This window comes from Balaenoptera musculus, chromosome 4, assembly GCF_009873245.2.
Source record: "Balaenoptera musculus isolate JJ_BM4_2016_0621 chromosome 4, mBalMus1.pri.v3, whole genome shotgun sequence".
Taxonomy (NCBI): Eukaryota; Metazoa; Chordata; class Mammalia; order Artiodactyla; family Balaenopteridae; genus Balaenoptera; species Balaenoptera musculus.
The window spans coordinates 43,562,508-43,590,092 of record NC_045788.1 but is presented as its reverse complement, the minus strand read 5'-3'; positions in this window follow the sequence as shown (position 1 = coordinate 43,590,092).

The window sequence follows — 27,585 nt, the reverse complement described above, 5'->3', positions numbered from 1 at the left end:
ATTACTGAGCCTGCGCATCTGGAGCCTGTGCTCCGCAACAAGAAAGGCCGGGATAATGAGAGGCCCGCGCACCGCGATGAAGAGTGGCCCCCAATTGCCGCAACTAGAGAAAGCCCTAGCACAGAAACGAAGACCCAACACAGCCATAAATAAATAAATAAATAAATTTTTTAAAAAAATGAACTCAAGCCCACCAGACCTACTGAATCACAATCTGCACTTTAAAAAAAAAAGAAAAGAAAAAGAAAAAGTTACTACCAGTAAAACACCACTGTGTTAATAGTGGCTGCTATATCTGCTTTGCAATAGGAGTTCTTCCAGAGGCAGTTTTCTTTAATTACTGACAGAAGGAGCTTCTTTAGACAGTATAGATTTAGCTGGATAGGAGGCAGTGGGATTGGCAGTTGTGACTGAAATAGTAAAATAGTAAAGATTAAATACTAGTGATATATACAGAAGGCAACTGTAACAGTATTCATGTCATGATTTTCTTATAGCTTACACATTTAAGAACTGTAGCACAAGGCCCCAAAGGATGACCACATATTTAATACATATAGCAGTTGGTTATCACTAATACCATTTTATTGAGTGTGCAAAATGACTAAATAGGCTTCAACATAGCAAAAGCATGTGGAGATACCAGCTTAGCCAAAGCATCCCAATCATAGAGACTCTATTAAGGCCCCGCTGAAACAAATCTGAATTTAATTTAAGCTCCACAGGAAAGGGTGCACTTTGCTCTTCAACTGCTATTTTTGCCTCAACATCAAGGAGTGGGGCTTTTTATCAGCCACCTGCTCTTCCACAAAATTGTCTTCACTGAAATGGATATTTTGTCTTTATTTTTATGGTTTTTAACAATCAAAGTCTGTGATCCAGAACTGCTGCTGAGATATCACTGAGAAAGAAAAACAGTAAATCCTTCTGAATATTTTGAATCAGCTTAAGCAAGATAGGTAGATTTATGTAGAAATCATCACTTAACACTTTATGTGTTGAATGTGAGCAGAATGGGTGGATGAGGCCATGGATGGTCCAGGCTTTGTGTTAAGTATTTTTGAATGAGTGAATGCAATTTCTAGTGGAATGCTCTCTCTTTTAATTGTTTCCTACTCTTCATCACACAAACCATTTTTGAGGTAGATAGCAAAATCATAGCTTTTCTCTAAACAAAAATTTTTATTTCAAAAACTTCTATACTATTTCTTGAGTTAGGATAGACTAAAGAAGACTAGATGCTATGTTTCCATGAGCTTAATCAAGGTAGTATTTAAAGCATTACTTCAACAATATCGTCCTTGGTTATATTGTATTTATATATTTGGGTCACTAAAGTCATTTCAGACGACAAAAAGGTGGAAAATTAGGGGCAACTGCGTTCTATTGGAAAATACTCTGGACCAGGAATCCATTCTAGTTCTATCGCTTATAAGTTGTGCTCTTTATACCTACACAGAATCCTCTCTGTTTAGTTTGCAAATTGGAATGCCATAATAGATATTTTAAGCATATGCATCACATCCTGAAATACTATGAGTTGTAAAGTATTTTCCCCAAAGAAATTTTCAAATTGCCATAGTAACTTTATCTTTCCTGTGTATTTTAGATTCCACAGACATTTTTTTCCTGATGTATGTTCAATACATATTTTTGAATGAATTAAATCTTATTCTTACGAAGGCCTTTGGGAGAATACAAAGTTGAATAAAAATTAATCCCAGCACTCAATAACATTTTAAAATAAAACTGGAGATGACTAAAAGAAGTGTCATTTAAGAATATCAATGATTGAAGCAGGAAAGGCCAAGTAAGAGAAACTTGGTGAATGTGAACATGTGGAAAATTACCTCCTAATTCCTGAAGAAGATTATAGAGCCTGAGGAAACATGTATTTTCATTTAGTAAGAAAAAAAAAATCCTTTGTTTTTGTTTCTGTTGTTTGTTTTTGTTTATTGTGAATTTATCATCCACATGCCAACAGTTTACATATAGATATTTTTACTTATCTTCATAAAATTTCATGGGAGGAATGAAAATGTAGAGCAATAAAAAGAGAAAACATCATTTCTTTTCAGATTAGCTCAAAGTTTCTCATTAAATAGCCTCAATATTGATGGCCAAGCTCCTGCTCCATCCCTAAATCTGATTTAATTTTTCTGACACTGAATATTAGCACTTTAAAAATATCTTCCAGGGATTCCCTGGTGGCACAGTGGTTAAGAATCCACCTGCCAATGCAGGGGACACGTGTTCGAGCCCTGGTCCGGGAAGATCCCACATGCCGCGGAGCAACTAAGCCCGTGAGCCACAACTACTTAGCCTGCGCTCTAGAGCCCACGTGCCACAACTACTGAAGCCCACGTGCCACAACTACTGAAGCCCTCGTGCCTAGAGCCCCTGCTCCACAACAAGACAAGCCACGGCAATGAGAAGCCCACGCACTGCACCAAAGAGTAACCCCTGCTCGCCGCAACTAGAGAAAGCCCGTGCGCAGCAACGAAGACACAAACCAGCAAAAAATTTAAAAAATAAAAATCTTACAGGGCTTCCAGCGTAATCCGGTGTTAAGAAGTGCCGTAGTCCACGGTACACTTGTTGTTTCTTTAACTATTAAAAAATGAGGACTATTCTAAAACAATGGTAAGAGGAAAATAGTAATTTTATTCCTAAAGCAGATTTATATCTGACTTACAACTAAAAATCTTCATGTTGTAAAAGCTAAAAAGCTCTTTAGATTCACAATTTTTCATAAGAGAAATCTGAGACGCACAATCTAATTAAAATTTTCACCCGCATTTATGGAGGGCTCACCGTGAGCTGGGAGCTGTTCTAGGAGCTTTGTATATTAACTGATATAATATTCACAATCAACCTATGAGACTTTCCATTACACAAATGAAGAAACTGAGGAAGAAACACAATATAAAGGTTTTGTAGCTTGCTCATGGTCATACATGCATTACATAGCAGATCTAGAATTCCTTTTCAGACTTTCCAGCTCCAGAACCCACTCTCTGAGTTATGGAGGTTTTTTCATAGCCCTATGATTCTCCTGACTCCTTTCCTAATTTTATTTCCACTGCATGGAGCTGTATCTTTCTCTAGAAGAGGAGGAGGACTTTTTTCCTCTAACCTCCTGTTGAACCACTGACATAGGTCACTAAACTTGGGCCATGCCAGTTAAGAGCAATGTCTGTCAGGGAGATCACCTGGATTTTAAATACTACTCTTGCAATTATTAGCTGTGTATGCTGGGAAGTATTGTCTCCTCCTTCATAAAGGAACTTGGCATATGAAGAGAGGACCTCTGTTTGGGACACTATTGTGATCGGATGTGTCATTTTTTTTTGTGTGACAATGATGAAAGCCTGAAGACAAAAACAAAAAAACAAAAAAACTAGCCTAACCAAAATCTCCCCCTCATTTCCCAATGACCAAAATGAAATCTCACGACCACCTTTAATGGCAAGAGGGGAAAATGAGCTTGGTGCATCTTAATCTTTTTTTTTTTTTTCACATCTTTATTGGAGTATAACTGCTTTAAAATGGTGTGTTAATTTCTGCTTTATAACAAAGTGAATCAGCTATACATATACATATATCTCCATATCTCTTCCCTCTTGCGTCTCCCTCCCTCCCACCCTCCCTATCCCACCCCTCTAGGTGGTCACAAAGCACCGAGCTGATCTCCCTGTGCTATGCGGCTGCTTCCCACTAGTTTTTACATTTGGTAGTGTATATATGTCCATGCCACTCTCTCACTTCGTCCCAGCTTACCCTTCCCACTCCCTGTGTCCTCAAGTCCATTCTCTACATCTGTGTCTTTATTCCTGTCTTGCCCTAGGCTTAATCTTTAATCATCTATTGAACAGTTGCCATGTACCAGACACTATAGTATGAGATTGGAAATGTTACTTCTCTTACTCCACATAGCAGCCAAGCAAAGAAGGCACCATTATTCTTGTTTCACTTTGTCCCTGTGAATGATTAAAAAACAAAGACATTTTATCATTTCGCAATCTAAAACTTAGTCTGCTGTTTCCACCTACAAATGCCACCCCCCTCCAAACTGCCAAGTTACATGTTCTCATTTTCAGTGTAAAACATATGGTCACTATTTGTATGTATTAGCTACATTATATGCTACTGGAGGTGACTACTCATTTATGGCTTTTATAAGTGGCATGGGACTTTAACTAGCTGTAATGTTTTAACTGGAATATACCTTCCTTGGAGAGAGAGAGAGAAATAGACAGAGAAAAGGTAAGAAGGGAAGGAGAAAGAAGAAGAGAGAGAGGAAAGGGTTGGGAGAGAGAGCGATTAGACTGGGAAACAAAAAAAATCGATTGATTCAATTAAACTTTTGTCTAATTTTGCTTAGAGTGAAACTTGAATAAAGCCATCAACAATGAAAGCCATTAAAAGTAGTCTGGATGACCCTAGTAAGTATTTTAAAACACAGGAAATAGTGGGGAACATATAAAATTGATATAATATTCAGATTCAGTAATTACAAATTGATTTGTCCTTTGAGATTAAAGCTCAGTTTTCATCTATCTTTCAGATTACTGTATCTATAATAAAAACACCTTAATTTTATGGCATTTAACAGACAAATTTCAATTATCATTAATACCTCGATGAACCAAACTTTAAGAAATTAACCTTAGTTTAAGAGTAATATCTTAATGTCTTAATGTAAATATGTTTCAATTTCCAAAAAGATAAATTCAGAACTTAGATTTTTATTGTCAAAAGAAAACTTTATATTTGTCATCACTTAGATATCGGTTAAAATGAACAAAATATGTATGAAGTGATTAATATATGTAGCGTATTATTAACATATACACATGATAAGAAGACCACTGTTTAAACCTTATATTGTAGAAAGTAAAATTTTATATCTAAATATTAGCACTAGTGTTTCTAAGTATTTAGAGTATTCCATGAGCCCTGTTCTTTTTTCTTTCACAAATCAGACTTATTTATTGAATGGCTTAATCTATGTAATTGCCAAGGCCACTATGTACAGACAAATGTGTTGGAGCTTTATTTCTTGGTCTCTTCTTCCTTTGATGGAGTCTTGATTTCCTCCTTCTAGGCCTGGAGTGGTTCTTCACAGCTTTGCACCTTCTGTGGTTTTAGACCTGTGAGCTTCAGGCTGGTCAGCCAAAATTTTCTTGCAAGCCTCCTCTGCCTTCAGTCTGGGGACGAGTTCCATGAGAACCCGCCTATTTCTGAACAGACTCCTTTTCACTTTCAGGTATAGGCTGTGATACACGTGGCGGTTAGTCTTCTTAGAGTCATGCTTTCTGAGCAGCAAGTGCAGAATTCTCATCCTCCTCATCCAGGTAAATTTCTTGAGCATTTCAGCATTGGAATGCTTACTTATGCCCACATGCCCGCCATTCTCATGGAGCAAGTTGAAAGCCATTATATTCCTGACATTGAGCTAATTTACATTTCTGACCCTACATTCTTGACACTAAACTAAGTATTGATTTTCTTCCTTCCTTCCATCAGTCCATATGATCCTAAAACACTGATATCTCTAAACATCTACAATTCCTTCACCCCTTATTTCCTTGTTTATCACTTAAGAAAAAGGAAACTTCAACCATTTGATTTCAAATTTTTATTTCTATAACTTACAGTGCTTTATCATCCAAACAGAAGAGCTTGTGCTCTCTAAAGGACAGAAGAAAATAGCTGTGTATAGTCATACCAGGGTGAAAAAGATTGAAATTTGTAAAGGTAGTGCAATTTGAGGAAGAGAGATGACAGCAATGAGCAAATGAAGGCTAGGCATTTTCTACCCAAAATGCTATATTTTATATATTTGAAATGATCTAGGAGTGTTAAAAATTGATGTAGAAATTGTATACCATGGTAACTGTGATAGTTAATTTTATGTGTCAACCTGACTGGGCTAAGGGATGCACTGGTAGCTAGTAAAACATTATTTCCGGGTATGTCTGTGAGTGTGCTTCAAGAACAGATCAGCATCTGAATCGGTAAACTGAGTAAAGCAGATGGCCCTCCCCAACGTGGGTGCGCATCATCCAATCCACTGAGGGCTAGGCTAGAACAAAAAAGCAGAAGAAGGGTGAATTTGCTTTCTCTCTCTCTCTGCTTGATACAAGACCTCTACCTTGTCCTGCCGTTGGACATCAGTGCTCCTGGTTCTCAGCTTTTGGACTCAGATCTGGACTTAACACCATCAGACCCCCAATTCTTGGGCCCTTGGACTCAGACTGCATTATACCACTGCCTTTCCTGGTCCTCCAGCTTGCATGGGGCAGATCATGGGACTTGTTGGCCTCCATAACCATGTGAGCCAATTTCTATAATAAATGTTGTCTTATATATATATCTATTTACATATGTATATATCCTGTTGGTTTGGTTATTCTTGAGAACTCTGACTAATACAGTATCCACTTCCTAAAAGAAGATTATGGGACCAAGTGAGCAGGTAGTTCTTGGTATCAGAATAACATGAAAACTCTCACTACCCTGTATGACATTTAATAGGAATTTAGTTTGATGTTATCAATAAAACTCAAGTTATTTCACCTTCAAAATGTTAATAAGTGGACTGATTACTTTGATGGTAACAATAGCCATTGGGCACTTCCCTGATAAGGCTCCTTAATTAGGAGGAAAATAAAGCATGCTTACTAGTAGGACACTTCACCATTTCCTTATCTACAACAAAACATCTCCCTGTTTTTCAAATAACTCATTACAGAGTAGTATCTACACATTTTGCATTTCTTTTAAATCCACATGAATTATGTCCACCAAATAAATTATATCTACTAGGATTTAAATTCATTGTTGTTCAAAGTATTTGCATAACTTTGTTCTCTGAAAGGAGTTTGCTGCTAAATACATTTAGTGAAGTTTTGTTGTCTTCAACTGTTTTGAGAAACCTTTAACATAGTAACTTGAAAAGAATTATTTACACAGAATTTTTCACTTACATAAATATTATTGTTATATTGCTGCTGATTATAAAAATAATATACATTCATGGAAGAAAAATGGAAATACAGAAATCACAACATATATAAAAATTAAATAAAAAATGTATCCTATCCACTAAGCACAAAAGCTGAAAAACTGTTACATTTCTGAAAAAAAAGAGATAGGAGAATATCATTGTGACCTTGAGTTAGGCAAAAATTTCTTGTGGTAAGATACAAAAAACACAAACAATAAAATACAAAAAAAAAAAGATGAACTAGATATCATCAATATTTAGAACTTCTGCCTTGCAAAGGATACCATGAAGAAAACGGAAAGAAAAATACACTAATAGACTACGAGAAGTTCACAGTACACATATCTGAAAAAAGGACTTATTACATTTTAAAATATAAAGTCTTGGAAAATAAACACTATTAGGTGTGTTATTGCTCTTAGAAACAATAAGCTGGTGATGATAGAACATCATTTTAGCCTAGTGGAAAAGTTTCTAACCTTATATGACACCCACATTTCAACATAACTAAAATAAATAATGCTGTATATTAATAATTCAAAATATCACAAGCTTAACTGGAATTCTGTCCTTGGAAAAGTTTAGATTACAAAGTAATTATCTCCATACCCCAAAGTTGGTTAGATATTGACTGATTAGGCACTTGAAATAATTTATTCAGATATATGAGATAAATCTTAATTTTCACAATTACAGACTTCTTAGCAAGGAAAGAAGAGAGGAAGAGAGGAAGGGAGAGAAGAGTGGGGTAGAGGAGATAGAGATAGATAGGTAGATAGATAAAGAGCGAGTGAGGGCAAGGGAGAGAAGTAGTACAGTGTCATTAATTTTCCAATGAGCTCTCAGAGTCTGCAGGTGGTAAATTGAAAGGTTTCCAGTAGTGTCAAAGGAAATAAGATATGTTGTTTTGACAAAAGATTATAAATGAAGTCCACCTTTTTAATTAGTCCCCTTGAATATTGATCATTCTAAACACAAATTTATTCCTGGCCTTTTTTATCTTACCTATGAACAATGTGCTATATATAGTGCAATTTAACTTCAACACCGAATAAGAAATCAAAGGTTCTATTTAATACCAAACATTTAAAATTATTATTTCTTTAAATTTGTGCAAGTTCAATTAAGGGATCCCTCCCCTCAAAACACACACACACACACACACACAAAGTGTCATCTGTAGAATACCTGCTGGCTCCACATACCTGTGCCTCAATGAAATAATCATTTTCCAGGTTGACATTCAGCTTGCAGGACAAGAAACTCAGTCTCATCGCCATCCCAGAGTTGTTTCAGCTGGGTATTGTTAATTTCTGTGGGTGAAGTTAAGAAAGACTTAGAAGTAAATATGAAAGCAAGTTAAATTATAATGTGAGGTATATAACTCCCAGGGATATTAGGTGAGGCATTTTGACTAGCCCGTATTTGATTTTTAGATAAACTACACTGGAAAACAAATGATCAGATGTTTGCTTTTAGAGCCTAGAATCAGGAAAATGAGAGATGGTTGGAAACAATTAAAATAGCAAAGTTTGCCAGATACATATATTAGGCTGCAGGGAACCCTGCTTCTGGACAATGATGGAGTAGGCACTGCCCTTGTTTGCTTCTGTGATCCCTTAAAAGGTGTGTGGACTTTATTTACCTTTTATGCTAAATGGTTTAGTTTTTCTGATTAGGTTGATACATGAAACTACTTTACAATCATGCTCTACTGGTCCTGGAGTTGTCATTTTAGAGAGAGGGTCTTAATATCAATTTTGATATTCCACACACACTTTTGTGCCTATATATGCAAATGTACTGTTTTTCACCTGAGAAAAAGACTTTATCATTTTTAAAATTCACAGTATACTCAAACGTTTCTAATCCACTCTTTTAAGGTAACTTGGGCATGTCCCTCTTGATTTCATAATTTCACTTCAGAGGGCAATCCTTTTTACCTTATTTCCTAGACCTAATAGGACATGTGTCTTGTGCCCATAGCATTTCTTCTACTTTTCTGAACAGTAGGATGACATACCATAGAGGGAAACAAATAAAACTGCCCTGTTGCAAGTAAATTCAATAGAAATTAAGATTTCCAGATTTATATTATTATAGAGCAGTATTTTATGCCTGGTAGGTAATATTCATCTCTCAAATATATTTTAAAAAGTAAAGTTTAGAATAATACATTTTAAGGACAGTAGGGTCATGGTAGAGAATTTCAGTGGTAAAAACTATTATTAGGAAGATATCTCTTTATACAAACTGATTAACTTGTGAATATACTGAACTGAAAAAATATATAATGAGAAAAATCAACTTATCACTCATGCTTAAAATTAAAACTTTCTATGAATATTTTTATATTATGAGCTCAACTCTAAGGCAGGAAATAATTATTTTTGAATAACATTGCTTCTAAAGATTTATTTTTGCATCTATATGAAGATTACACTACTAATGCTCTTAGGTCATTTGAGAAATCGCTGTTGGAGATGATTATTTTGCTTTTCTTAGCACTACTTGTAATGTAGATATATAGATTTCAGGTTTATATTCCCAAAGTACTTTTATGAAATGGCTCAAAAGTAATATTTTATGTGGATTTTTTTTACTATTTTAAGGTACAAGATATCAGCAGTTTTGTATTATTAAATATACTTAAATAATTAAAATTCCCTGGGTAAAATCTTCATTGTAGCATAGAACTCAGAGCCTCTATCATGTTGCTAAATACTGTTTTTAAAAAGAATAATTTACTTCATAAAACATGTACAACATAATCTCATGCTAAATATAAACTTTATCAGTTAGTTTTTACTGTGGTAAAATACAAATAACATGAAGATTATCATTTTCACTATTTATAAGTATACAATTCTGTGGCATTAAGTACAGTCACAGTGTGATGTAACCATCCACCACTATCTATTTCCAAAACTTATTCATCAACAGAAACAGAGACTCTGTAACCATTAAGCAATAGCATTCCAAATTCTGCTCCTAGTCCCTGATAAACTCTATTCTACTTTCTATTTCTATGAATTTTCCTATTCTAGATACATCATATAAGTGGAATCATACAATATTTGTCCTTTTGTGTCTGGCTTATTTCATTTAGCATGATGTTTTCAAAGTTTATCCCTCTTGTAGCATGTATCAGAACATCATTCCTTGTTACGGCTGAATAATATTTCATTGCCTGTGTATATCACAATTGTTTATGCAGTCATCTGTTGATGAACACTTGGATTGTTTCCACCTTTTGGCTATTGTGAATAATGCTGCTATGAATATTGGTATACAGGTATCAGTTCAAGTCCCTGTTTACAGTTCTTTTGAGTAGTTACCTAGAAGTGGAATTTTGATGGGTCATGCAATAATTCCACATTTAAATTTTTTGAGAAACTGCCAAACTTTTCCAAAGCAGCTGCAACATTTTACATTCCCAATAGTTCCAATTTCTCCACATATTTGTCAACACTTGTTATTTTCCATTTTCCTTTTCTGTAAAAATAATTAATAGTCATTGTAATGGGGGTTGTGTTATCTCATTGTGATTTTGATTCATGTGTTCCTAATGTAATGACTAATTATGTTGACCATCTTTTCATGTGCTTATTGGCAATTTTTATTTCTTCTTAGGAGAAATATTTTTTCAAATCTTTTGCCTATTTTCCAATTTAGTTGTTTGTTTTGTTGTTACTGTTGTTGTTTATAGTTTTAGGAGTTCTTTGTATATTCTGGTAATTAATCCATGATCAGATATATGATTTGCAAATATTTTCTCCCATTCTGAAAGTTGACATTTCAGTTTATTGATAGTGTCCTCTGATACACAAAAGTTTTAAATTTTGATAAAGTCAAATTTTCTATTTTCACTTTTCTTGTGTGCATCCCAAAAGTCATTGGGATTTGCCCTATATTTTCTCCTACAAGTTTTACAGTTTTAGTTCTTTGATCCATTTGAGTTAATATTTTACATGATGTAAGGGAAGGTCAAACTCCATTATTCTGCATGTGAATATCTAGTTTACCCAGCACCATTTGTTGAAAAGACTTTCATGTAGTAACTCTGGAAATCTGATTCTCCCACTCCTCACTCAGGGATTGCTGATTTCTGGTTGAGTGTTGGTACTGTTCACCTGTGACTTTTCCAAACTTTTTTTTTTTTTTTGGCCGCGCCGCTCCGCTTGCAGGACCTTAATTCCCTGACCAGGGATTGAACCCGCATCCTCGGCAGTGAAAGCTCAGAGTCCCAACCACTGGACCACCAGGGAAGTCCCTTCAAACTATTTTTGAAAAGTATGTATTATTTTTTGTGGAAGTCACCAAAATTTTGGTTTCATTACCTCTGTGGTCAGCTAATAATCAAATATTTTCTTAAATGTCTGGCTCCAGAAAGGGCAACAAAAAAGTGCACAGGATCTCTAAATCTCCCCTAGATATCAATGGGGAAAGCTGCTGTGTCCTAGAGGGCACCAGCCAGCTGCTCCAATAACTTGAACCATTCACTCTACAGACTAGGTGGGGCTGAGAAATGCGGATTGATGACATGTTTAAGCAAACCACTCTCATGCCTAAGAACAACAGTCTTTCCCTTCATCCAGTATACCCCAGTTGTTATAAGTGTCCAGTCAGGCTTCAGAGTTTCAAAATAGTTTGTTTCAGTCTCTCTTCTCATTTCAATGGTTGCTTTGTTGAAGAAACCTACCCTTAAACCTTCCTACTTCAACATTTTGCATAACATTATTCCTTTCTTATCAGTGGTTTTATGAACAAAATTTCCATAATTTTCAAAGTTAATGGTAGGCAAAGGCTTAACTCACATAGTTTTGAATTAAATACAAAATCCTAATTTTTAAAAATGTGAACATGACAAAAATTTTCTGCATGACACCTTTATTCCTACCTAGACATTAATAAAATCATTATTGGAATCTTGCATTTTCTTCTTTTTGGCTTTTTAAATCTGTAAGATAAATTTTATCATGAAAAAATATAGTGTGGTTATTACAATACCAAAAGATATCATTGGTATGGTTATTATAATTGAATTGGAAACACTTTCCCTACTCCTGACATGGCTTTTATTTAGACATGCTAATATCCAGACTCATGTTTCTCTTCAGATCATATAAATATTTCCCCTTATTTAGACATGTTAAACTGAGAGCTTCTGGACCTACTAAAAGCAAGAATTGTGAATTGTAATTCTAAAGTAACTGAATATCCCTGGGGATCAATAAGAAGTGTTTTAATAAAAATATTGATGATTACAGGGAAAGTGTTGCATACTAATTGTTTGTATAACGTTGCAAATTTGGCCATTACAAAGGTGGACAAAACCTGGCAACTGCAAGAGGTCAGTGGGAACTGGAGAGATCTGGTCATTGCTTTCTATATTGCTCTTGTTGAGCCTGATGTGGTTACAATGAGAAAGGAAGTTCATCAGGATAGAGGAGAAATATATGCAGTGATTCACCATTCTACCACAAACTTTTCATCCTTCAGGTTGAGCACAGTCAGAGGAAGTTTGCATTTACATGGGAAATGGAATGCAATTCTCTTCAACTATGTTGTCGATGCTCCTACTTAGTGCCATAACTTATTAAGGAAGAGGACTGGCTCTAATTAGTAATACATGTGTTCTGATTAAGTATAGTGATGCTAAAATGTTAAAATTACTCAACTGGATTTTATTTGCCTAAATAAATTGTAAATTCTTTAAGGTCTGTGGGTTTGGTAAATGTTTCTTTTGTATATACTTCAATGAATAATCCAATGTGTTCATAGATGCATTGTCTGATTAATGTTTATAATATAAATTTAAAGAACATTTGATTTTGAACAACTTCAACTGCATTTACTCCTGTTCTTGATTTTTTTTTAACTTTTAAAATTTAAAAATATTTCTATTAAAATAATGAATTAAAACTACACTCATGAAACATTTATGGATAAAATAAAACTACATTTGGGATTTGTTATAAAACAAATCAGGAGGGAAGTAGAGAGATGTATAGATAAAACAACATTGTCGTTGATGGGTAAATGGAGACTCATTACGTGATTTTCTCAAGTTTTGTATGTATTTGAAATTTTCCAAAATAAAGGGTAAAAAGAAATTATAATCACACTAGATGAAAACTACTTGTTTAGAAGTATTTCTGATTTTTTCCAAAGTAACATATTTTTATCTTTTTATTATGTTACACTGGAAGGAAGTGTTTTAAAATTTATACTTAATGAAGATTAGAAGTAACTTTTTGGCTTCCTGGAATAGTTTTTATATTTTAATGCATATTGATTTGCATCACTGTTCTTTATGAATATACCTCTCTTATTTTTCAGCTAAGTTCATTTTATGCTATAAGGATGTGGCATTAGATATTAACAAAAATAACATGTCTGTCTGGTACTAAAGACTATTATATATTCTTGGGTATACCAAATTAAGGACATTAGCCAAATAGTTTTACTGACATAGACATTAAAGCGATAAAAACAGACAAACCTAAATTATTCTTTTATTATTTTTTCATTATTTTATTTGCCCCCCCACTAAATTAAAAGTGTAAAGAATGTATGTCTTTAAAGGATTTTGAAAGCCAAAAATATATGGATAATTTCCCTTTGCTTTGACTAAATGTTTAATTAGATATGATCTAATGTTTAATTAAGATATGCTAAATATATAGTTTTTTTCCCATTCAATAAACTTTACAAACATTCCCTAACTTATTTGATACAGGTTCTTGTTAGTTTTTATGTTATCTTTTCCAAAGTTCATTATGTATCAGAGAATGACTCAGTTACTGTATTTTTGAAAGTACAATTCATCAACAAGTTAACATTAATTTTTAATTACAAGTCTTTACAAATGAAAACAGGAGCTCCATACAACTTTTGTTTCTATTCCCTGAATCAATTTATCTTCCAATCACAAATCATATGGATATTTTTATGGCTATTCTAAACCTAAACCAAATTCTAGAAACAAAATAATGTTTCTAAACTGTTTCTGTAATATAGAGAAAAGCCTTCTAAGAACAAAATCATAGGAAGAAATCATAAAGGAAGAGATATCTTTGAGTACATAAATATTAAGTATGTCAATTTTCAGAGATCACAATTTAAAGTTACATAAAACTTGGGAAAATAAGTGGTTATTAGCTTATATTCACTTTCACAAGCTGTTTACATCTACTGTACTGTGAACTCCTTGGTGTCAGGAAACATATCTTTATAACACTCTATTAGTAGACAATGCTTTTTGTTTTTTCTGCGGGTATTGAATCAGTTTATATTTCAGGCTATTTTTGCAAGGACATTTGTACAGCACATAGCCTTAGAAGATAGAGATAATGTCACTCTTCAGGGCTGAGGACAAAACCATTTGCAAGCTGGGATGATAAAGATAATGTCTTCCTCCAGGCAAAGATTGCACAGGGTTGCTAGCACACTGTTTAGAAAATTGGGATTTTCCTAATCTTGGGGTTTCTCGACTGTGACACAAACCTAATGAGGGTGCAGTATACATCAGGGCCAAGCCCCTTGTTGCAATTGTGGGTCAAGGGGAACAATGCAACCAATGGAGAATCACTTAGTAGTATAGTGTTTACTACTTTTGAAAAAGATCTGCATATAACCGGACCTGTTCAGTTCAAACCCGTGTTGTTTAAGGGTCAACTGTAAAATGATTGCATCATAGGGTAACAACTGAGGCCTAAGAATGTTGAACCTTGCTTAGTTTACAGCCTTAGTAATTAACATAGTGTCTAAACACACTGGGAGTCAGAAACAAAAAAATAACAAAGCAAATCAACCACAACAACAAATGCTTTAAATGAACAAATTAAGCAGAATCCAGATATTTTGTTTCTATTTCAATTGTTTTCCTACTGTTCAACAAATGCTAGTTAGATTTAATAGAATAGAATTCAATTATTTTAGTAAATTTAATGCTCAGGAAATATCTGTCACCAATTCTTTGAACACATTAATTCAAACTGCATGTTGTTGGTGGGTTCTTGGTTCATTTTGTATGCAAAGAACTGCATAACTGGAACATTTTCTATTTTGAAAAACAGAACAAAAATAGTTGTCTGAAAATTTTCTTTTTATATAAAATGAACTAAATGCTAATCCTCTCATGCTTTAAATATAATCATATCAAAAATTAAATGTCATTTTGTATTTTTAACTCATGTTTTACACAGAAGTGTTTGTCTTTTTACATAGTAGCAAAGTGAGTTCACTGCTAAAGATATGTGTCTTTTACCACTTTGTCTTTTTTAATTTTGCAAGAAAATGAAATTGAATGGGAATTATGTTCTTGTCATATGTGATTCAGAGTGGAAGTAAACTCTCCAAATGAATATGTCTGAGAAATAAGTAGGCACATTAGACTAGATACGTGAAGAAAACAAAGTGTGGACTGGAAACTAGATATAATACTTAAATAATGTGATTTCATAAAAAGCAGTGAAAGGGTGAAACAATAAGAAACATATTGAATCATAAACACTTTCAAGAAACAGTGAAAATACTGATGAGAATTACAAAAGAGGCTAGTAAAGAGAGAAATGAGACCTGTTCAGAAAAATGAGTTTTTTCCTTGCAAATGAATTGGGTTATGTAAAGAGGTTGTCACTTCATATATTAGAACACTTGTGAATGAGTTGCCTCTTTGCTACCTCCAAAGGCCCCAGATAGCAAACCTTATAAGAAAAGAGATAACAATAAAGACCAGGAGAAAAAGGAGGAGGAAGAAGGAGAGGAGCAGCGGACCTCTTATCAGAACTTCGCCAGACCCCTTGGGAATGTAAAACAGCAGCCCTGGGAATCTTACAGCAAATCAGAAGGTGCAGCTTTTTTTCCAAAGCAGAGCATGAAATTGTTTAGGGAAACAATTGCAAATGACATAAATGACTGAGGGGTATATAATAACATAATAAATATTTTTTAAATGTTATCAACAGATGAAGTCTAGAAAGTCAAAAGATGCAAGGCCTCTGCCAGGAATGAGGTCTGGTAAGAGCCTGTTGTTCCGTGCTGTTATGGCTGGTTTCTGCTTCTGAGTAAATCTAACCTAGTACTAGGATCTACCTGCCTAGAAACTTGCTCTCCAAACACATATAGTGTAAAGAAGACCCAGCAAAATGTAAGGGGTATAATAATTACAATCAATGCCATGGTGTCTTTGTAAACGTGCAAATCTTTTAGTAAATAAGTAGTATGTTAAATATAAATAAATCTAGATAAATAATATTATATAAATGTCTCCAATAATTTTATTACACAGAGATAACTGTATTAAATTTGAAAGTCCCCTTTCTCCCTCTCCAACAATTTTATTCCAATTATATACCAGGCACTCGGTTGATCACTGAAGGTAAAATAACAGACATGGTAGTTTATGCCCTTAAGGAGTACAGATTTTACCAGGGAGAGAGAGAAAAATTAAGTACAGGAACAAATTTTATAAAAGCTGTAGATTATAATGTGTTATGAAAAACTTTGATGTTGGTTAGGGATTATTAGGAATGCTGAGTAGAAAGGTCCTTTAAATAGGATGGTATAGGAAGATCTCTCTGAGATGGTGACCTCTGAATTGAGCACTGAGGGACTGAAAAATATCCAGCCATGTGAGGCACCACCAGGCAGAGTGAACACTTGGGTAAACAGAAAGTCAGAGAGGTAGAAAGGGCACAAAATAAGACAGTGTCTATTAGACCAATCATTACTGATTGGTGGATTGAGTGATCCTTCTAATTTAATATGTGTTTATTGAGTACCTATCATGTGCTAGGAACTATTCTAGGAACTGAGGAATATCCTCTATGAAGTTTACATTTTATGTGAGAGAAAGCAGGTAATAAATACAATAAATGAGAAAACTATTTAGTATATTGATAGGTGATAAATGCTTTGGAGAGAAGTACAACAGCAGATGGGAATAGGGAATAGCCCCAGGGGGAATGGTTTGCAAATTGTATTGTGTGGCCAGAGTCTGCACAGAATAGACTTGCTTATCCAATAGGTGACCCTTTGACATCAGAGAGCCAAAAACTCCACCCTCAGATCATGCTAATGCTGCCATTTTCTGAACATGTATCCCATGAAGAAGCATGTAACTCAGATATGCCTGCACAGAGCAGCAGTTACCTCACATTTTTCCTACCTCTAATCACCTTCCCTTACACATCTGACCACTCTATACTCTTCACCCATAAATATACCAAGCCCCTAGCCTTCAGGAGGTGGATTTGAGATTTATCCTTCCATCTCCTCATTTTGCCTTGTGAATAAAACTTTCCTCTGCTGCAAACTGTGGTGTCTCAGTGTTTGGTTTACTGCATGTTGGGCAAACAAACCTTGTTTGGTAACAAGATCATGAAACCACTGCTGCTTTAAGAGATTAAAGATGCTGGATTGGAACATAGTGGCGATAGAGATGGAGAGAAAGGAAAAGATTTTTAAATGTATTTTAGAAGAAGAAACTACTAAACATGTGAAGGATTAGATGTAGGGCGTGGGACATAGAAAATACTGAAGGATGAGTCATGAATTTTTGGCTGGAAGAAATGAGTGTTTATCCAGGTCGTGACCAAAATATGAGATGGAGAAAGCTAGCAAAGGAATAGGCTTTGTTCTGAGCGTAGTGTGGGAAGGAGCTAAAATCATGTTTTTCTTTAGCATTTACAGAATGACACATAAAAAAGTGAGTTGATCAGTCAACAAGATACTGTCAACAACAATTTTTAAGCTCACGTTTGTGTCAGACACTGTTATAGTCTCTAAGGATACAGGGGAACAAGTTAGAGAAGTTAATATCTCTGTGCCTCATTTTTCTCTTCTGTGAAACTAGGTTAAGAATGGTGTCTACTCCGTGGAGTTGTTGTGGTGATTATATAAATAAAAATACACATTTTTCCATAGTAACTGTGTTTCTTAAAACAGGACCACACAGGATAAAAATGAGTGTAAGTTAAAGTTGGAACAAAACATTTGCTTTAAATTTAAATTTGATAGTTTCATAAATTTATGCAAATACTTAAAGACAATTCTTCCTGCAAAATAAAATGTTCCAGGAGTAGGGGGTTGGATAAGAAGAAACTGGGGTCCCATAAAACATAGTTTTGAAAGTTAAAGTTGAAATCTATGATTTGTCAGTTGGCAAGTAGTGCTTAATTGGCTTGTCTCAAACATTCTGTTTCCAACCTTAAATTTAAATTCCCCAAGTAAGTGCATTAAATCTTCCATATTGAGATATTAGAAAATAAAGGTAGTCTACACTTCCAAGGAGAATCAAATTAATTTAGCCACCAAAACTCAGTAATGTTATTCCAGTGCTGTCAGATTCTATATTGAAAACTCTCAAATTTTCATGCATCAGTGATCAGAATAGACCCCTCCCAGTTTCACTTCTCTGTTAAATGCAAGTAAGTTAACCATTTTTCTTTAAAATGTCTTTATCCTCTCTTCCAGCTTTCATGATTTTTTGTTGTTGTTTTCCTAGTGAACAATTTACTATTTTAAATATACTCCCTGTTGCAATGTTGAAAACAAAATTTATGGCTTCAACTATTTTTATTTTTCAATAATGGGTTTATATATTTTCATTAAAAAAATGAACTTTCTGGTTATTGCCTACCATTGAAATGTAGAATATTGATTTAACAACTGTATAAGTCTACCAAGGATCATTCTTCTTGGCAACACTATCGGTTGAATTGGTAGGGTGGCTATAATGACTCACCGTCTGTTTGTTGAGTGGGCTCTGGGTTTCTTTTTCAGCTCCCAAGTGGGCATTTTAGAAACATGATTTACTTTATATTTTTCTTGATCTATTGAACAATAATTTTTCCCTGGCCTCCTCTGTATTGCCCATGTTGTAGCTTTAAACTATTTTCTTCAGAGAGGCTTTCTCTCTGATCACACTCTATCAAATGAACTCTTCCTACTATGTTGTATCCGTATACTTTGTTTATTCTCTCAACAGCACTCATCACAATTTCTAATTATCTTTTTGTTTGCTTATTTTTTATTTTCTTATCTACTCCAATTGATTAAAAGTTTTACAAGGTTTTATTCACTTAAATGTTTATACTTATAGCCCAGGAAATCTTTCAGCTAGTTCCCTGACTGCCATCACCACAGTGCTGTGGTGACCATGTTCACAAAGGCTTCCACCAACTTCACACAAGTCCCTCATCTGGGGCCCATATCCATCACCTTCCTTTTTTTTTTTTTTATCACCTTCCTTTTTATTCTGAGTTTCTTCTAAAGCCCCTGTGAACAACATCCATGGTAAACCCTCTTAGTCTTCATGCATATGTGTCATTGAAAAAATACTGCCTGCCATATCAATAAGCAGAGGATGTTACAGCCATCAAACCATCACATTACAGCTGCCCCTGACAGTGAGCCCTGAGAAAACTCAGGATGGAAATGGAATGCCCTCCATTAAACAGTCAGCCACTGTAGCCACCCCCAACGATGCACCCCGAGCAGACTCAAGATGAGAAAGCACAGGATAACTGAGGTACACATCAAAGGAATGATTTCAGTGAGCCCAGACTCTTGCATCTTCCCATACATAGAAAAGATATCTTAACTTGAGATATCTGGTTTTCATTAATTAACAGTAATCTTTTGATGTTCTGACTACCTGATCTTTGTTGCAAAAACTCATGTATCCTGGCTCCTCTCTTACCTCTTTGGAGCAGTTTCCCAGAGTTATCTAAGAGGCTGCATCCTGGGCTTAAGTCCTCAGTTTTGTCTGCCAAATAAAATGTAATTCTCAACTTTTAGATTGTACATTTTTTTTCAGTTGACATATGTAATCCCAAAGTGTGGAAAAGTTAATGCCTTTGAGATTCAGAATCAATGGGAAATGGGAGCTGAGGGATAAATGCTTCTCCCTTTAATCTTCTGTATGGACAGTTCTGAAATGAATTTCATGAAGCATCTCAGAAGTTCTAAAAAATTGAGCATCAGTTGCTACAATCAGTTCTCAATTTGATAATTCATCCTTATATTAACCTTTTGTTCTTTTTTTTTCACTTTCTCTGTCCCTCACTCCTGCTCCCTGCTATTGTAGTCCCAAATAAATTAACCTTATGTAAGCTACTGTCTCAGGGTCCACTTTCCAGGTTACCCTAAAGCAGGCTATTTTAATTTAAATTAATTAAAATGAACACAGTTAAAAAATTAATTTATCAGTCCCACTAGTTGCATTTCTAATGCTCGATGGCCCCATGTGGCTGGTGACTACCATACTGGAAAGTGTAGGTATAGAACATTTCCATTAAAGCAGAGAAGTCTACTGGTTAACCCTAACTAGTCCACAGACTAGTGCACTACGGAACCTCCGAAGACAAGTGAAGGCACATCTTTAGAAGTTAATCTACCTTTCTTGTCTAGAGAGAGGATCTCAATAAACCTGATGGTATTTATGTATATGATAGAATTTTCTTCATTGATTCATTTCTCTTAGGTCATATAGTTTAATTTCCAGGATTTATCAATGTCCATGATTTATCAAATGCCTATGTTAATTGTGAGATTTCTTGGAAGAAGATGTGAATAATTTATAAAAGCAACAATAGCACATAAAAAATGATTACAGTTTTTTTCAATTAAAAGCAAATATACTGAGAGGAGGACCTTCAAGAGACAGAGGAATAAGATGTGGCAATCACCTTCCTCCCCACAAAGACATCAAAAATACATCTACGTGTGGAACAACTCCTGCAGAACACCTACTGAATGCTGGCAGAAGACCTCAGAATTCCCAAAGGCAAGAAACTCCCCATGTACCTGGGTAGGGCAAAAGAAAAAAGAAAAAACAGAGACAAAAGAATAGGGATGGGACCTACACCTCTGGGAGGGAGCTGTGAAGGAGGAAAAGTTTCCACACACTAGGAAGCCCCTTCACTGGTGGAGACGGGGGTGGGTGGGGGGAAGCTTTGGATCCACGGAGGAGAGCGCAGCAACAGGGGTGCAGAGGGTAAATCAGAGAGATTCCCACAGAGGATCAGGGCTGACCAGCACTCACCAGCCTCAGAGGCTTGTCTGCTCACCAGCTGGGATGGGTGGGGGCTGGGAGCTGAGGCTCCTGCTTCGGAGGTCAGATCCCAGGGAGAGGACTGGGGTTGGCTGCGTGAACACAGCCTGAAGGGGGCTAGTGCGCCACAGCTAGTCAGGAGGAGTCCGGGAAAAATTATGGACCTGCCTAAGAGGCAAGAGAACATTGTTTCGGGGTATGCAAGGAGAGGGGATTCAGAACACCACCTAAATGAGTTTCAGAGATGGTCGTGAGCCGCAGCTATCAGCGCAGACACCAGAGATGGGCATGAGATGCTAAGGCTGCTGCTGCCACCACCAAGAAGCCTGTGTGCGAGCACAGGTCAGTCTCCACACCTCCCCTCCTGGGAGCCTGTGCAGCCCGCCACTGTCAGGGTCCTGTGATCCAGGAACAACTTCCCTGGGAGAACACACAGTGCACCTCAGGCTGGTGCAACGTCACGTTGGCCTCTGCCGCCGCAGGCTCACCCAGCATTCCGTACCCCTCCCTCCCCCCAACCTGAGTGAGCCAGAGCCTCCTAATCAGCTACTCCTTTAACCCCCTCCTGGCTGGGTGAAGAACAGATGCTAAAGGGTGACCTACATGCAGGGTCAGGGCCAAATCCAAAGCTGAACCCCAGGAGCTGCGTGAAAAAAGAAAAGAAAAGGAAATTTCTTTGCATAGCCTCAGAAGCAGCAGATTAAATCTCCACAATCAACTTGATATACCCTGCATCTGTGGAATACCTGAATAGAAAATGAATCATCTCAAAATTGAGGCGATGGACTTTGGGAGCAACTGTAGACTTGGGGTTTGCCATATGCGACTGACTAGTTTCTGATTTACATGATTATCTTAGTTTAGTTTTTAGCGCTTGTTAACATTGGTGGGTTTGTTTATTGGTTTGGTTGCTCTCTTCTTTTTTTTTTTTATTACTTTTTTACTTTTTAATTTTAATAATATTTTTTATTTTAATAACTTTTAAATTTAATTTTATTTTTTTCTTTCTTTCTTTTTTCTTTCTCCCTTTTCTACTGAGCCGTGTGGCTGACAGGCTCTTGGTGCTCCAGCCAGGTGTCAGGCCTGAGCCTCTGAGGTGGCAGAGCCAAGTTCAGGACATTGGACAACCAGAAACCTCCTGGCCCAATGTAATATCAATCGGGGAGAGCTCTCCCAGATATCTCTGTCTCAACGCTAAGACTCAGCTCCACTCAAGGACCAGCAAGCTCCAGTGCTGGACACCCCATGCCAAACAACTAGCAAGACAGGAACACAACGCTACCCATTAGCAGATAGCCTGCCTAAAATCATACTAAGTTCACAGACACCCCAAAACACACCACTGGATGCAGTCCTGCCCACCAGAAAGGCAAGATCCAGCCTTATCGACCAGAACACAGACACCAGTCCCCTCCACAAGGAAGGCTACACAACCCACTGAACCAAACTTACCCACTAGGACAGACACCAAAAACAATGGGAGCCATAAACCTGCAGCCTGCAAAAAGGAGACCCTAAACACAGTAACTTAAGCAAAATGAGAAAACAGAGAAATACACACACATGAAGGAGCAAGGTAAAAATCCACCAGACCAAACAAATGAAGAAGAAATAGGTGGTCTACCTGAAAAAGAATTCAGTGTAATGATAGTAAAGATGATCCAAAATCTTGGAAATAGAATGGAGAAAATAAAAGAAATGTTTAACAAGAACCGAGAAGAACTAAAGTGCAAACAAACAATGCTGAAGAACACAATAAATGAAATTAAAAACACTCTGGAAGGAAGCAATAGCAGAATAACTGAGGCAGAAGAATGGATAAGTGACCTGGAAGATAAAATAGTGGAAATAACTACTGCAGAGCAGAATAAAGAAAAAAGAATGAAAAGAATTGAGGACAGTTTTAGAGACCTCTGAGACAACATTAAATGCACCAACATTCGAATTATATGGGTCCCAAAAGAAGAGAAAAAGAAAGGGACTGAGAAAATATTTGAAGAGATTATAGTTGAAAACTTCCCTAATATGGGAAAGGAAATAGTTAATCAAGTCCAGGAAGCACAGAGAGTCCCATACAGGATAAATCCAAGGAGAAACACACCAAGGCACATATTAACCAAACTATCAAAAAATTAAACACAAAGAAAAATACTAAAAGCAGCAAGGGAAAAGCAACAAATAACATACAAGGGAATCCCCAAAAAGTTAACACCTGATCTTTCAGCAGAAACTCTGCAAGCAAGAAGAGAGGGGCAGGACACATTTAAAGTGATGAAAGGGAAAAACCTACAACCAAGATTACTCTACCCAGCAAGAGTCTCATTAAGATTTGATGGAGAAATTAAAACCTTTACAGACAAGCAAAAGCTAAGAGAATACAGTACTGCCAAACCAGCTTTACAACAAATGTTAAAGGAAATTCTCTAGGCAGGAAACACAAGAGAAGGAAAAGACCTACAAAAACAACCCCAAAACAATTAAGAAAATGGTAATAGGAACTTACATACCGATAACTACCTTAAATGTAAATGGATTAAATGCTCCAAATAAAGACATAGATTGGCTGAATGGATACAAAAACAAGACCCATATATATGCTGTCTACAAGAGACCCACTTCAGACCTAAGGGCACGTACAGACTGAAAGTGAGGGATGAAAAAAGCTATTCCATGCAAATGGAAATGAAAAGAAATCTGGAGTAGCAATTCTCATATCAGACAAAATAAAGTTTAAAATAAAGACTATTACAAGAGACAAAGAAGGACACTACATAATGATCAAGGGATCAATCCAAGAAGAAGATATAATAATTGTAACTATCTATGCACCAAACACAGGAACACCTAAATACATAAGGCAAATGCTAACAGCCATAAAAGGGGAAATCGACGGTAACACAATAATAGTAGGGGACTTTAACACCCCACTTTCATCAATGGACAGATCAACCAAAATGAAAATAAGTAAAGAAACACAAGCTTTAAATGATACATTAAACAAGATGGGCTTAATTGATATCTATTGGACATTCCATCCAAAAACAACACAATACACTTTCTTCTCAAGTGTTTATGGAACATTCTGCAGGATAGATCACATCATGGGTCAAAAATCAAGCTTGGTAAATTTAAGAAAATTGAAATCAAATCAAGTATCTTTTCCAACCACAACACTATGAGACTAGATATCAATTACAGGAAAAAAACTATAAAAAGTATAAACACATGGAGGCTAAACAATACACTACTAAATAACCAAGAAATCACTGAAGAAATCAAAAAATACCTAGAAACAAATGACAAGGAAAACACAGCAGCCCAAAAGCTATGAGATGCAGCAAAAGCAGTTCTAAGAGGGAAGTTTATAGCAACACAATCCTACCTCAAGAAACAAGAAACATATCAAGTAAACAACCTAACCTTACACCTAAAGCAATTATAGAAAGAAGAAAAAAACCCCAAAGTTAGCAGCAGGAAAGAAATCATAAAGATCAGATCAGAAATAAATGAAAAAGAAATGAAGGAAACAATAACAAGGATCAATAAAGCTAAAAGCTGGTTCTTTGAGAAGATAAACAAAATTGATAAACCATTAGCCAGACTCATCAAGAAAACAAGGGAGAAGACTCAAATCACTAGAATTAGAAATGAAAAAGGAGAAGTAACAACAACTGACATTGCAGAAATACAAAGGATTATGAGAGATTACTACAAGCAACTATAGGCCAATAAAATGGACAACCTGGAAGAAATGGACAAATTCTTAGAAAAGCATAACCTTCCAAGACTGAACCAGGAAGAAATAGAAAATATAAACAGACCAATCACAAGCACTGAAATTGAAACTGTGACTAAAAATCTTCCAACAACCAAAAGCCCAGGACCAGATGGCTTCACAGGCAAATTCTATCAAACATTTAGAGAAGAGCTAACACCTATGGTTCTCAAACTCTTCCAAAATATAGCAGAGGGAGGAACACTCCCAAACCCATTCTATGAGGCCACCATTACTCTGATACCAAAACCAGACAAAGATGTCACAAAAAAAGAAAACAACAGGCCAATGTCACTGATGAACATAGATGCAAAAATCCTCAACAAAATACTAGCAAACAGAATCCAACATCACATAAAGATCATACGCCATGATCAAGTGGGGTTTATACAAGGAATGCAAGGATTCTTCAATGTATGCAAATCAATCTATCTGATAAACCATATTAACAAACTGAAGGAGAAAAACCATATGACCATTTCAATAGATGTAGAAAAAGCTTTTGACAAAATTCAACACCCATTTATGATAAAAACCCTCCAGAAAGTAGGCATAGAGGTAACTTACTTCAACATAATAAAGGCCATATATGACAAACCCACAGCCAACATCGTTCTCAATGGTGAAAAACTGAAGCCATTTCCACTAATATCAGGAACAAGAGAAGGTTACCCACTCTCACCACTATTATTCAACATAGTTTTGGAAGTGTTATCCACAGCAATCAGAGAAGAAAAAGAAATAAAAGGAATACAAATTGGAAAAGAAGAAGTAAAACTGTCCCTGTTTGCAGATGACATGATACCAAACAGAGAGAATCTTAAAGGTGCCACCAGAAAACTACTAGAGCTAATCAATGAATTTGGTAAAGTTGAAGGATACAAAATTAATACACAGAAATCTCTTGCATTACACTAATGGTGAAAAATACACTAATGGTGAAAAATCTGAAAGAGAAATTAAGGAAACACTCCCATTTACTATTGCAACAAAAAGAATAAAATACCTAGGAATAAACCTACCTAGGGAGACAAAAGACCTGTATGCAGAAAACTATAAGACACTGATGAAAGAAATTAAAGATGATACCAACAGATGGATAGATATACCACGTTCTTGGATTGGAAGAATCAATTTTGTGAAAATGAGTATACTACCCAAAGCAATCTACACATTCAATGCAATCCCTGTCAAACTACCAATGGCATTTTTCACAGAATTAGAACAAAAAATTTCACAATTTGTGTGGAGACACAAAAGACCCCGAATAGCCAAAGCAGTCTTGAGAAAGGAAAACAGAGCTAGAGGAATCAGGCTCGCAGACTTCAGACTATACTACAAAACTGCAGTACTGAAGACAGTATGATACTGGCACAAAAATAGAAATATATATCAATGGAACAAGATAGAAAGCCCAGAGAGAAACCCAGGCACATATGGTCACCTTATCTTTGATAAAGGAGGCAAGAATATACAGTGGAGAAAAGACAGCCACTTCAATAAGTGGTGCTGGGAAAACGAGACAGCTACATGTAAAAGAATGAAATTAGAACACTCCCAACACCATACACAAACATATACTCAAAATGGAATAAGGACCTAAATGTAAGACAAGACACTATAAAACTCTGAGAGGAAAACATAGGCAGAACACTCTATGACACAAATCATAGCAAGATCCTTTTTGGCCCGCCTCCTAGAGTAATGGAAACAAAAACAAAAATAAACAAATGGGACCAAATGAAACTTAAAAGCTTTTGCACAGCAAAGGAAACCATAAACAAGACAAAAAGGCAACCCTCAGAATGGGAGAAAATATTTGCAAAAGAAGCAACTTACAAAGGATTAATCTCCAAAACATACAAGCAGCTCATGCAGCTCAATATTAAAAAAACAAACAACTGAATCCAAAAATAGGCAGAAGACCTAAATAGACATTTCTCCAAAGAAGATATACAGATTGCCAACAAACACATGAAAGGATGCTCAACATCCCTAATCATTAGAGAAATGCAAATCAAAACTACAATGAGGTATCACCTCACACCAGTCAGAATGGCCATCATTAAAATATCTACAAACAATAAATGCTGGAGAGGGTGTGGAGAAAAGGGAAACCTCTTGCACTGTTGGTGGGAATGTAAATTGATACAGCTACTATGGAGAACAGTATGGAGGTTCCTTAAAATACTAAAAATAGAACTACCATATGACCCAGCACTCCCGCTACTGGGCATATACCCTGAGAAAACCATAATTCAAAAAGAGTCATGTACCGCAATGTTCATTGCAGCACTATTTACAATAGCCAGGACATGGAAGCAACCTAAGTGTCCATTGACAGTTGAATGGATAAAGATGTGGCACATATATACAATGGAATGTTACTCAGCCACAAATAGAAACAAAATTGAGTTATTTGTAGTGAGGTGGATGGACATAGAGTCTCTCATACATAGTGAAGTAAGTCAGGAAAAGAAAAACAAATACCATATGGTAACACATATATATGGAATCTTAAAAAAAAAAAAAAAAACTCTGAAGAACCCAGGGGCAGGACAGGAATAAAGACGCAGACGTAGAGAATGGACTTGAGGACACAGGGTGGGGGAAGCATAAGCTGAGACGAAGTGAGAGAATTGCATTGACGTATATACACTACCAAATGTAAAATAGATAGCTAGTGGGAAGCAGCCGCATAGCACAGGGAGATCAGCTTGGTGCTTTGTTACCACC